Source organism: Halichoeres trimaculatus, unplaced genomic scaffold, assembly GCF_033239565.1.
Source record: "Halichoeres trimaculatus isolate MK-OKI-2021-1 unplaced genomic scaffold, fHalTri1.1 fHalTri1_scaffold_13, whole genome shotgun sequence".
NCBI lineage: Eukaryota > Metazoa > Chordata > Actinopteri > Labriformes > Labridae > Halichoeres > Halichoeres trimaculatus.
This window is the reverse complement of record NW_027437191.1, coordinates 11,100,802-11,111,927: the sequence shown is the minus strand read 5'-3', so window position 1 is coordinate 11,111,927 and position 11,126 is coordinate 11,100,802.

Genomic DNA, 11,126 nt, shown 5'->3' with positions numbered 1-11,126 from the left:
CAGCAACAGTCTCGGCAGCGTTTCAGAAAAAAACCCACTCTGGACGCCATTTTCAAAAGTTTGCATTTTAGGTTGGCTAAGATGCCGTTTCAGTGTAAACACAAGGCTGAAACGGAACAAAACTTAAGTGTTTCACCCTGAAACTGATGACGTGTAAATGGCCCCTCATGGTGTGAATGTGTCTCTTTCAGCTCCTGGTGTTCCGGTTTAAAGAGTGACCCTGTAAACTGGAGACCTTCAGCTGAATGTGTCAGTGGATATCCAGTTAACAACACTGGTTTAAACACAGAAGAAGTAGCCCTCAGACAATAGTGTTTTTTAAATACAGTCAGGCAAAAAAAGTATTTAGTCAGCCACTAATTTTGCAAGTTCTGCTTCTTAGAAAGATAAGAGAGGTCTGTAATTTTCATCATAGGTACACTTCAACTATAAGACACAAAATGAGAAAAAAAAAATACAGGAAATCACATTATAGGATTTTTTTTCTCATTTGTAAATTATGGTGAGGAATAAGTATTTGGTCCCCCACAAATAAGCAAGATTTCTGGATCTCACAGACCTGTAACTTCTTCTTTAAGAAGCTCTTCTATCCTTCACTCGATACCTGTATTGATGGCACCTGTTTGAACTGTTATCTGTATAAAAGACACCTGTCCACAGACTCCAAACTCAACTATGGCCAAGACCAAAGAGCTGTTCAAGGACACCAGGAAGAAAACTGTAGACCTGCAGCAGGCTGGGAAGAGTGAATCAACAACAGGCAAGCAGGTTGGTGTGAATAAATGACAAGTGACAATCTCCCTCAATCTGGGGCCCCACACAAGATCTCATCCCGTGGGGTCAAAGTGATCATGAGAATGGTGAGCAAAAATCCCGGAACTACACAGAGGGGCCTGATGAAAGACCTGCAAAGAGCTGGGGCCAAATTAACAAAGGCTACTATCAGTAACACACTTGGCCAAGAGGGACTCAAATCCTGCGGCACCAGGTCATGCTTACTTCTTCCTTCCATGGCGTCATTTTTTTCTGAATGACCTCTGTGGTCTTACTGGCCTCTACTGGTCTGGCAGTCTATTGCAGGAAACTTTTTTTCTCTCCATACATTGCTGGGCTGTTGTGCTCAATCTACTCAGGTCTTTGGGGGGTAACACAGACAAACAATGAGCCCCAGGAACCATGTGGTTCCTGTGGATGTTCTACCAGGAACTAAAGGTTCCTGGATCCTGTAGATAAAATACTCTTTTGAATTGACATTGTGGCCCTTGTTGCTTTTCTGCTGCCACTGTTGATGCTGGTTTTTCTCCACATTTTCTTCCCTTTTTAAGCTTTAGTCGGCTCATTGTTGCATGGGTTGCATTTATGGACATGATTGCATACTGCCCCCTACTGTGATGAAATGTACAGCACAAAAGCCAGTCTGCAGGTAAATAAAACAACTTTGGAAGGTTTTCTTTATCATTTGGAATTGAATTAATTGTGATGATTACTAATGAAATATTCCCATTGGCTGAGTGTTGTTTTATTTATAACCCTTGAAAAATACAAGAGCTAAAAATGTGAACAGTGTGCTTTTCATCAAAGCAGCACTCACCTAACAACATAAAACACACACACACGAACACACAGTAGACCTGGCAGCAGAACATGGATTGACGCCATAATCAGAAGACGCCACATTTCTCTGGAATCTGTTACATTTTGCTGGACTTACGGCTCTATGAGTTTCACACCCTGTGTCCAGTCTGCTGAGGCTGAGTTCCCACACTACTAGACTGGCAACAGTTGACAGCTGCTTTTATTTCAAGCTGGTGAGGGCGCTTCCCGGGTTGCACGGTTTCACCTACCTGCTGCAGAGCCCAGAGCAGCATTTAAAACTGCGTTTCCTCAGAACAAGCTCAACACTTGGGCCATTTCTCTCAGACTGATGCTCAGAAAAATGAGTTATTGTCAGTGATAAATGAGCGACCTCAACCTGTGTGAAGGGTGGAAACAAAGTGGATCGACCCTTGTTTGAGTGAGGACAGCCTTTTCAGGTAAGTGATGCTCTGCAGACTAAAAAACTCTTCCTGTTGAGCTGAATCCATCTTTGATTTGTCAAAGCCTCCTAAATTCAGATGGGTTTCAGATTTAAGATTTGTTTTGATAAATTCGTCTTTGTTCTTTGGTGTCACAGCAGCGTGTGGGTGCTAAGTTGTTGCACCGATTTGCTTTTGATGTTTGTAAGGATTAACTCTGCAGAAGGTGGGCTTTCAAATTGGATTAGCTGCAAACACATTTCAGCTTTTCATCATCTCTTTGTGTGGTACTTCTGCAAATTATTCAATAAAACATTCCTTTTTATTTTAATTATTTATTTATTTGGATTGTTTGAATATGTTTACACGGAGATTTGATTTTCAAACACTGCTCGATTGTAGTCAGGCATGAACACTAATAATGAATTGTGATTGATAATTGCGCAAAGAAAAGCGCATCATTCGTCCCCACTAATCTGCTGTCTGTAATTCACAGAGTAAACTTCTATGATGATATTCTGTTCTATAAATTCTGCATAGAGATGTGTTGAGCTGGTTACATGAACTGCCTCTTAGCCGACCAGTATTATACGCTCTTCTATCTGTGCCTCAGTAATTATTTATCACAGTGACACGCTTTTTCCCTATTTTATAGTTTCATAATCAAAATGTTTTCCTCTGAAACACTTGTGCATGTCAGAGCTTTTTAACAACATGCTAACACATTGTAATGCTTATTACAGATAAATTAATTATTACATGTTTCATATTACACTCTGATGGTGCTGGGGAGTGAGCAAGTGATGATGAGATAATGCAATAGAACTGAATTTGACCAGAAGTGCAGATGTGCACATGTTACATTTTAATTTTCTGGATACATTTTCAGGCAGGTAGAGGGCAAACTGCGCCACACGCCATGGGACAGTTTTTGCTATCATTAACTTATTTTATTATATAAATTTGAAAGAGTGTCTTCTCTAAAAATAAACCAACCACTTTGAGAACCAAAAATAAATAAATAAATAAATAAACATCACCATGTGCACAGTAGAGTTGAGAAAATCACAATAGGGTACATTATGCAATACTTGGCCAACAAATACGATTAAATCACAATTCAGTAACTCTTGATCCATTGTAAATAAATAAATAAATAAAAGAATAAAATAAATAAATAAATAAAAATCATGTAATGATACATCATGACATCTGATAATCTGAAGAAAAAATGCTCTTTAAAGGGACAAAATACAGGATTAGGTTGATCATTTACTTACTGCACTTTGATTTCACAGAGATAAAACAAACTTTTTGTTCCTTTATTTTACTGAATTTTAAAACTGTCTATTTCCTGTAAAAATACACATCTATTTGAAAACTGTCCATTTCCTGTAAAAAAAAAATTGCTGTGCTGATCTATTGCATCAAATATAATAAGATATGATTTTGTTTTTTTTGCCTGAAACTGGCTAATTAGGGTCCTTGGCCTTAGGAAGAGGGCACCTTCTAGCAAGCTAGTTTTTATCTTGATGTTAGTTTCAGGGTCAAACATTTTGGACATTTAATGACTAGGAAACAAATGATTGTTGCCAATTCTGACAAATCTGAAGGAAATTCCTCAAAAGGCCTAACCAACATTACTCCACACAAGTTTAGTTCACGTTCAGATTTGGGGAAGGTGCCTTCATACAGAGCTTTTGTACACTCTTGTCATAAACAACAAGACATCCAATTAACAGCTGGACTACGTACATATATTTATCAGCGGTGTTAAGTCGAAACGATGCAAGTCAAGAACCGTGTAAGTCGAGGACCTCCTGTATTGAGAAATACCTTACTTCGTCAGGTTGTATCTGGTAAAAAGTTGTCTTGAACAAAGACAATTTGTTCCTTAAAAAAACCCTGCTTGCCTGGTTAAACGACAGTGTGCGTGAGACGAGGCAGTCCAATTAAAACAGATCCTTCTCACAGCATGTTTAACAAAACAGTTGGAATAGGTCAATGCATAGAGAACCATTGTCTCAGACTCGGAGGTGCTGACTTTCATTTTTGCTGCATCACATACAAACTGGAGACCCCCCTTTTCAAGATGCATCTGTCCTGATCCTGTCCTTGAAGACCACAAACAGAATCAGTGACAAGGAATGACCCTGGTGGATGCTAACGTACACTGAAAACATGTCCAACTTTATCTAGGCACAACTCTCTGTCTCCACTCACCTCTCTGCAGGCGACATGCAGCGCTTGGGGTGCTTGATGCTGCTGATCCTATGGATGGTGCAGGCTTCGGAGAGCTGTCCTGATGTCTGTAGATGTTCCCGGAAGTCTGGTCCAGAGAAGTCAGAGGTGAACTGTCATAAAAGAGGGTTTCGTACCTTTCCTTCACAGCTGCCTCCTGATGCCTGGATCCTTAAACTTGGTGAGACCCACATCGTCGATCATGTAATTCCAAAGATAATGTTGAAACCACAGTCACATCTGTTCTTCTATCAGCAGAGACATTAACTTCAACTTAAACCAAACTCTTCCTCTAAGGTGAGAACGGTATCACAGACCTAAAGGCAAACGTTTTGAAACCAATTCCAAAGATTGAGAGCATCAACCTGGAACGAAACGCCATCAAGTCTATCCACCCCCAAGCCTTCTCAGGTGCCAAGCAGCTAACGCTCCTCAATCTTTATGGCAATCACATCACCAACCTTCCACGGAAAGGATTCCAGGTAATCACAAAAGAATCGGGTCACGTATTTCCATTATCCTGAGAGAATAATCTCACCACAACAGCTGTGCTTCCTTCTATGTTCTAAAGGATCTCCTGACTCTTCGCTTCCTGATGCTGGGACAGAACCAGATCGGTCTCCTCAAAGCTGACATGTTCGCTGGGATGAGGAACTTGTCTGATTTAGATCTTCCGTTAAATGCACTCACAACGCTTCCTGCCAACGCCTTTAAGCCTCTGATGGCCCTCAAAGTTTTGGACCTCTCCCTGAATCGCATCCAGAAGATCTCCCTGAAGGCCTTCACAGGACTCAGACAGCTCATGTTCCTCAACTTGGATAACAACAGGTAATCATAACATAATCTGCTGTCATAAAATCAAATAATGGAGTCATAGTTTTGACTTCTTCAGAAAAATCTCCTTCCTAGGTGGAAAAGGAGACATTTCTATCGGTCACCAAACATAAACTATGAGTTCCTGCAAAACATCATCCATACTGAAAAATGACTCTGTGCTGGTTAATGTCTCTCTTCTGTTCAAATAATTAAATTATACATGGTATAATTATTGTTAATGCTGCTATAAACCAATTATGACCACAGTTAAAGTTTATTAATTTAAGGAGTGATGAGAAAAAGCATTTCTTTTTAATTTTACTGAATCAGTAGAATCTGTTCAGTAGAGTGATTTATTAAAAAATTGTCCACTTAATCGTTAAGTACCTGTCCGCAATGCCGCCAGTGAGTCAGAGTTCAATAAGCTGAAACACAGCCAAACAATTAGTTCTGCTATCAGTTGTACTGAGAATGGCCGGTGGTGAATAATACGCCAATAAGCTGATAATTTAGTGGGATAAAGCTACAGTTTATAAACTGCTAAAACCATCATTTCCCTGACTGTTCTGTTTATTACGTTCAGTCCATAAATCACTCACTGACTGTGTGACTGAGAGGAGGGGAAAGATTCAGAGGCGGAGCTGCTTTTCAGTATGATCAGTCAGTGAACAACAGTCAGTGAGCTGTTGGAGCTGCGGTTATTGAACGGCAGGCTGACTGGGCTGAGTCGTGTTAAAGTGTGAGGGTTCAATTAATTATTTGCTACTGCCTTGATTCTGGACATGAGAGGGAGCTGTAGGGGTGGGCTTGAGCAGCAAAGGATTTCTGACAAACTCTGTCTTTTTGGTTCGGCCATTACATATCACTGTTTTGAACAAATTATTCACAAACATCACTTCACTGAAAGGAAGTTTACCCATCTCATCTTCTATTATTACTATTTACCCCTGTCTGCTAATAATAAGGCTATACCAACTTTAACTATGCAACCTAAGGTAGGCTTGTGTCCTGGATGCCATTTGATTGATTGAGAGAGCTAACATCATGCCCTCATCTCAACATGACAGTGCCACATTTAGGAACAATTCCTGAAATCTATTTGTACTAATATATTATTTTAACCCTAATTTAAGACTCACTCTCTCCAATCCAGCCTGAAGACGCTTCCTGCTGGAGTTTTTAGACCTCTACGCTCTCTGGAGATGCTGGTTCTTGACAACAACCTTCTGACCACACTCAGCCAGTCCACTTTGGATGGTCTGGAAAACCTTCAGGTACTACTGTATCTGTACTGTTTGTTGTTAATCTTCTTTTGTAACTTAAAATAAAAGGTCATGTAATCTTTTATTACTGTGTCCTAATCAGGGACGCGAGAAGTCATTTATACCAGGGGGGCTGTACTAGGGGATACTAACATGTGCGCACGCACGTGCGAAAAATCGGGTCTTTTAAAAAAATTTTTTTTTTCGGTTTTCTACGGGTTCTTATTGAGCCTGCAGACAGCTAAATAACCAGACGTTGTGTGCCAACAAATCAGAGTTTATTTTAAACCAATTAAACAAAATATTATTACACCACAGTCCAGGCTGACAGTCTCTCTGGGTCTCACTCTCTTCTACCCATCTTGACCACAAAGGCACAACCCGACAAAACACAACGTGACGTCCCTGGAAGGAGAGAGGGTCAGAGAGACAAAGAACGCATTCTATCCGTGTTTAGGAAACACCACTTCCAGCCTCAATAACACTTCAACGATACAAAACGATCAAGATCAAAACCCTGTGTATCTAAATATAGTTTTTCCCCTCCTCCACCTCCAGGGAGTGCTGCAGCACCCTCAGCACACCACTTCTCCCGTCCCTGGTCCAAATGTTATGTTGGATTTTAATTAAAGGTAGGGTCTGCAGGAATTTTCAGTACCTGTTAGTAAACACAACATCAAAACTGGGCTCCCCCTCCTTGGCTGCAACTACATGAACGCGTTCACTAGCCTAGCAACCACCCGTAGCATCCTGTTTCTGTGTGGGAAAAACTCGAGAGCTGTGACTTAGCATCTTAGCACAAGCTAATCACTGGGTTATCTGACACATACTTGCTCAGTAGAAAGGCAACTTGCATCACTCTTCATCTTGTGCTGCTCTCTAAGTGCTTGAAAGCAAATGAAAGTCAAGCTGTGGTTTACTCTTGTTTAGTAAAAAGCTTTATCTGTTTGGCGTTTCATGTTGGTTGATTTTCCTATCCTGCGCCACGCCCACCATCGTAGCTGCGCAGGATAGCATCTTCCACTAGCTAATCAACACACAAAGTAACTTGCGATTGGCTGGGGTTACCACACTTTCTCTTCACCCAGAAATGCGCAGATACAACCAAAACATCAACATACAGGCGGAGGACGGGGTTGAGGCAGACCTAGACACTGACACACATTCAAAGAGGCCCAGAGGTGACGATTGATTATTAATTGATTATTCCTGTGAAAGTTGACATTTTATATTTTTAGAAAAATCCTGCAGACTCTACCTCCAAAAGCTCTGTGAGGTCTAGCTGTTCTGCGTTATCTGATGGGGACACTTTTCAGTATAATGATTTTCGGGGATGAAGACTCCCTTTCCCATGAGTATCACCACCAGCTATCATACAAGTGTGACATTCCAAGACAAATTAATGGAGAGAACACATTTTTGCAAAGCGACAAGGCAGTGTATTTATTTGTAGTTACACAGAGCTATTGTTCTAAACATTACAACAATCAAACTTTGTAAAATCAGTTAGCGTAGTTGATCAGGATGCCTTCCTGAATACCAGTTGTACAGTTGTAGCATAGTTTATTGGTTTATCTTTCTTCTGCTCTTTTGTCCTTTTTCTTTTTGACAGTCCAGCTCCAGTGCCCAACATTACTACAAAAGAAATGACTGGTGTAATATCATCCAAGTATCTTTTGGTGCTTTGGTTTCGTGCTCTGCAGAAACTGAGAAATTGCATTTAGAAATAACCAATTTTTATGCTGTTAATCTTAAAGGGGACATATCAAGCTGATCCCTGATTTAATACTTACATATAATATAATAAATTTGAAAACAAGACCTTTCACCCCCTGAATTAAAAAAAAAAAAGATATTGTATTTTTTGTGATATCCTAGAACGAGATTTGAAGCCTCTGAAAATAGGTCATTGACATTTGGCTTCGAGATTTCAACCTTCATGACGACACGAGGATCCTTTCCTTTTATTGGAGTAATCTGATAAAGCAGCTCCTCCTCTGTGATGTCAGTTAGTCACACAACTGCCACCGAGTGATACACCCACCAAGAGCGGAGTATAAACGTATAAACTAAAGCTGCATTTCCACCAAGCAGTCTGGGTCGGTTCAGTATGGTTTGGGACGGTTTGGTACAGTTAAGCCTGATCCCGTTTGCGTTTCCACAGCAAACTGTGCCCTCTCGTGGTAGGCGGCGTGTAAGCTGGATGCCAGAAGCCGCAGCTGTTAAACAATAGCGCGACGCCGTAGCAGCTTACCCCGCTATTAAATCCAAATAAAAAGAAGAACGTGACACAGTAAACAAAGAGCACAGATGGAAGACATGCTCTTCTCTGTGATTGGCATGTAGCTCTCTGTTACAAAGTGCAATCAAGCTTTGTTTCAGAGAAGACTGTCTGCCACCAGGAGAAATGCGGCCACTGTCGGGGTAAGTGACAATTCTTTTGACCAATCAACGGTCTGCAGTGTGTTGCTCCACCTTCCGAGAGCGGATCGGTTCAGTCTGGCACCCATACGAAAGGGTCCCAAAAAAGTAGGTCGGCTCCTCTCGGTTTTTAGGGATCTGTGCTGGGATGAGTCAGGGGAAACGCCCCAAAAAGCGCGCCGTACCGAGACGAACCGAACCGGTCTGCTTGGTGGAAACGCAGCTTTACAGTACCGGTTTGACTCACCACACTGAAGCGTCCTGAGATGATCTGTGTCCAGGTGGATTTTCTTCCTCCTGAGCTACAGAACCGTCCGGGTCTGACTCGGGGTCCAATACAAAAGGACGTATCCCACACTCTGCCATTTTATTAGTGCTATCAGATCCTTACGGTGGAGTTTAGGCAAACAGCAAACTCGCTCAGTCTGCCCCATCCAATATGGCGACTTTGTAAATACTGCCATGCTGCAAAAACCGCCCCCTGGCTCTACCCCCTCCGCCCCTCTGATAGAACTGACCAATCAGAGCACAAAGGGCTGTGACGCTGCAAGTTTACTGGAGGTCATTCTCCAAACGGAGCACTTCACAGAGATCTTTAGAATGGCCTAAAATGAGGATATTAAGAACGCTATTGTGGGGCAATGAAGGAACTAAATGACTTGCTTTACAGGCATCCTAGTCTGGCATAGTAAAAAGGAGAAACAAGCATGATATGTCCCCTTTAATTTAAAACATGGATAATGAACAGGCAAATATTTAAAGTATGACCACTTCAAGACCACTTAAAAAATAACTCCTAGAGCCTTTAAAAAGGTTATGCACAAACAATTATAGGTGATTTTAGAGAAACATCAGGTCGACTTTCTTTATAACCTGCAGGTTTAATTACACATTTTGGTCTACCAGCAAATATCGCAGCATTGCTTTCACCTACGACTTTCATACAGTTTTTCATGTGTTTATTTGCATTTTTTAAATAAATGTTACAGGAATAAATGTTCTGATTGTTGATCCAGGAGCTCTACCTGAGGAACAATGAGCTGGAGCAGCTGCCTCCAGATGTGTTCAGGAGCATGGCCAAGCTTTCTCAGCTGGCGCTCAGTGGAAACCACCTGAAGACAATAGATGGAACAATGTTCACCCACATGCCCGGTACAAGAATCACCTGCCTGTGTTTTTCACTCACACCCTGTTTACTGATGCCTGTTTTGTTCAAACTGAGTGGCTTTCTGTCTTTTTTCTTTCACTAACCTCACAGACCTGAAGAAGCTGCACCTCCATGACAACCAGTGGCACTGTGACTGTCACCTCGTCTCCTTGATACAGTGGATGGGTCAGACCAACACCACGTTGTCTCCGAGAGACAGCCTGAGGTGCATGAGCCCTCAGGAGCTCCGAAACAAAAGCTTTTCCCGCCTCCAAGCAGAAACGCTGTTTTGCAGTGCCTAACCCTTTAAATATGTATGGAGAAAACAGCAAGGGCTCAGGCTCCACGGAGAGTCGGATGATGTACTCAGAAATGACTGTTTGTGTTTTCACTCTGTATACGTTTATATTTTTAGAGTGAACTTGTGTCTTGTGCAATCTCATAGGCTGCAACACGATCAATACATTCACCTGTAGGATGATGCATCTCCTCTGTTTACAGCGGCATCGTGATGCTTGCATTGATCATCACCTCTGGCTTTGACAAACATATATTTTTAGGATGAAAACCAGGAGCTGTAAATGTAAATGTTTAGCACACGATTTCCTAAACTGCGGCTGAAGTCTGATCATTTCTAAAAACAAGAGCGTGTCCCTTCTTTCTCCACAATCAAAGAGCTCTGTCACTTATCTCCAAATCCAGCCCTAAGATTATTCTTATAATCTCATATTGCTTGTCGTAAAGCTACGCAGGTTTGGAAAGAGGCGGATTACATGCAATGGGATTATATTAATCCCATTTCAGCAAATGGTCTCTATAATCTTTGGTTAATGTAAAAGATGGATAGAGAGAGGATACACACTGTAAGGATGTGCACCGCTAAAACTAAAAGATGATGGCCACAGATAATGCGAGATTACGTAATCAAGAAATAAGATTTACAGTGAAGTCAGGAACATGATCCAGACTGAGTTATGATAGTCAAAGTTAGCATTGATAAATCAAATTTACCTCATTTCAATTCTCCAGTGTCCTCTCTGTTTTATTTGTTTGTGTTTTTTAAGGATTCATACAGGATAAGAGGGTGGAAGGTTGAGCCAGACTGAAAGAATGTTAATGCATCCTCTGCCATGTTTTGAATTAATGAGCCTTATCAAGGAAAACAGGCCATGCATTGTCTCGTGTTACAGTACATCTCAGACATCCACAGCTGACAAAGATAAA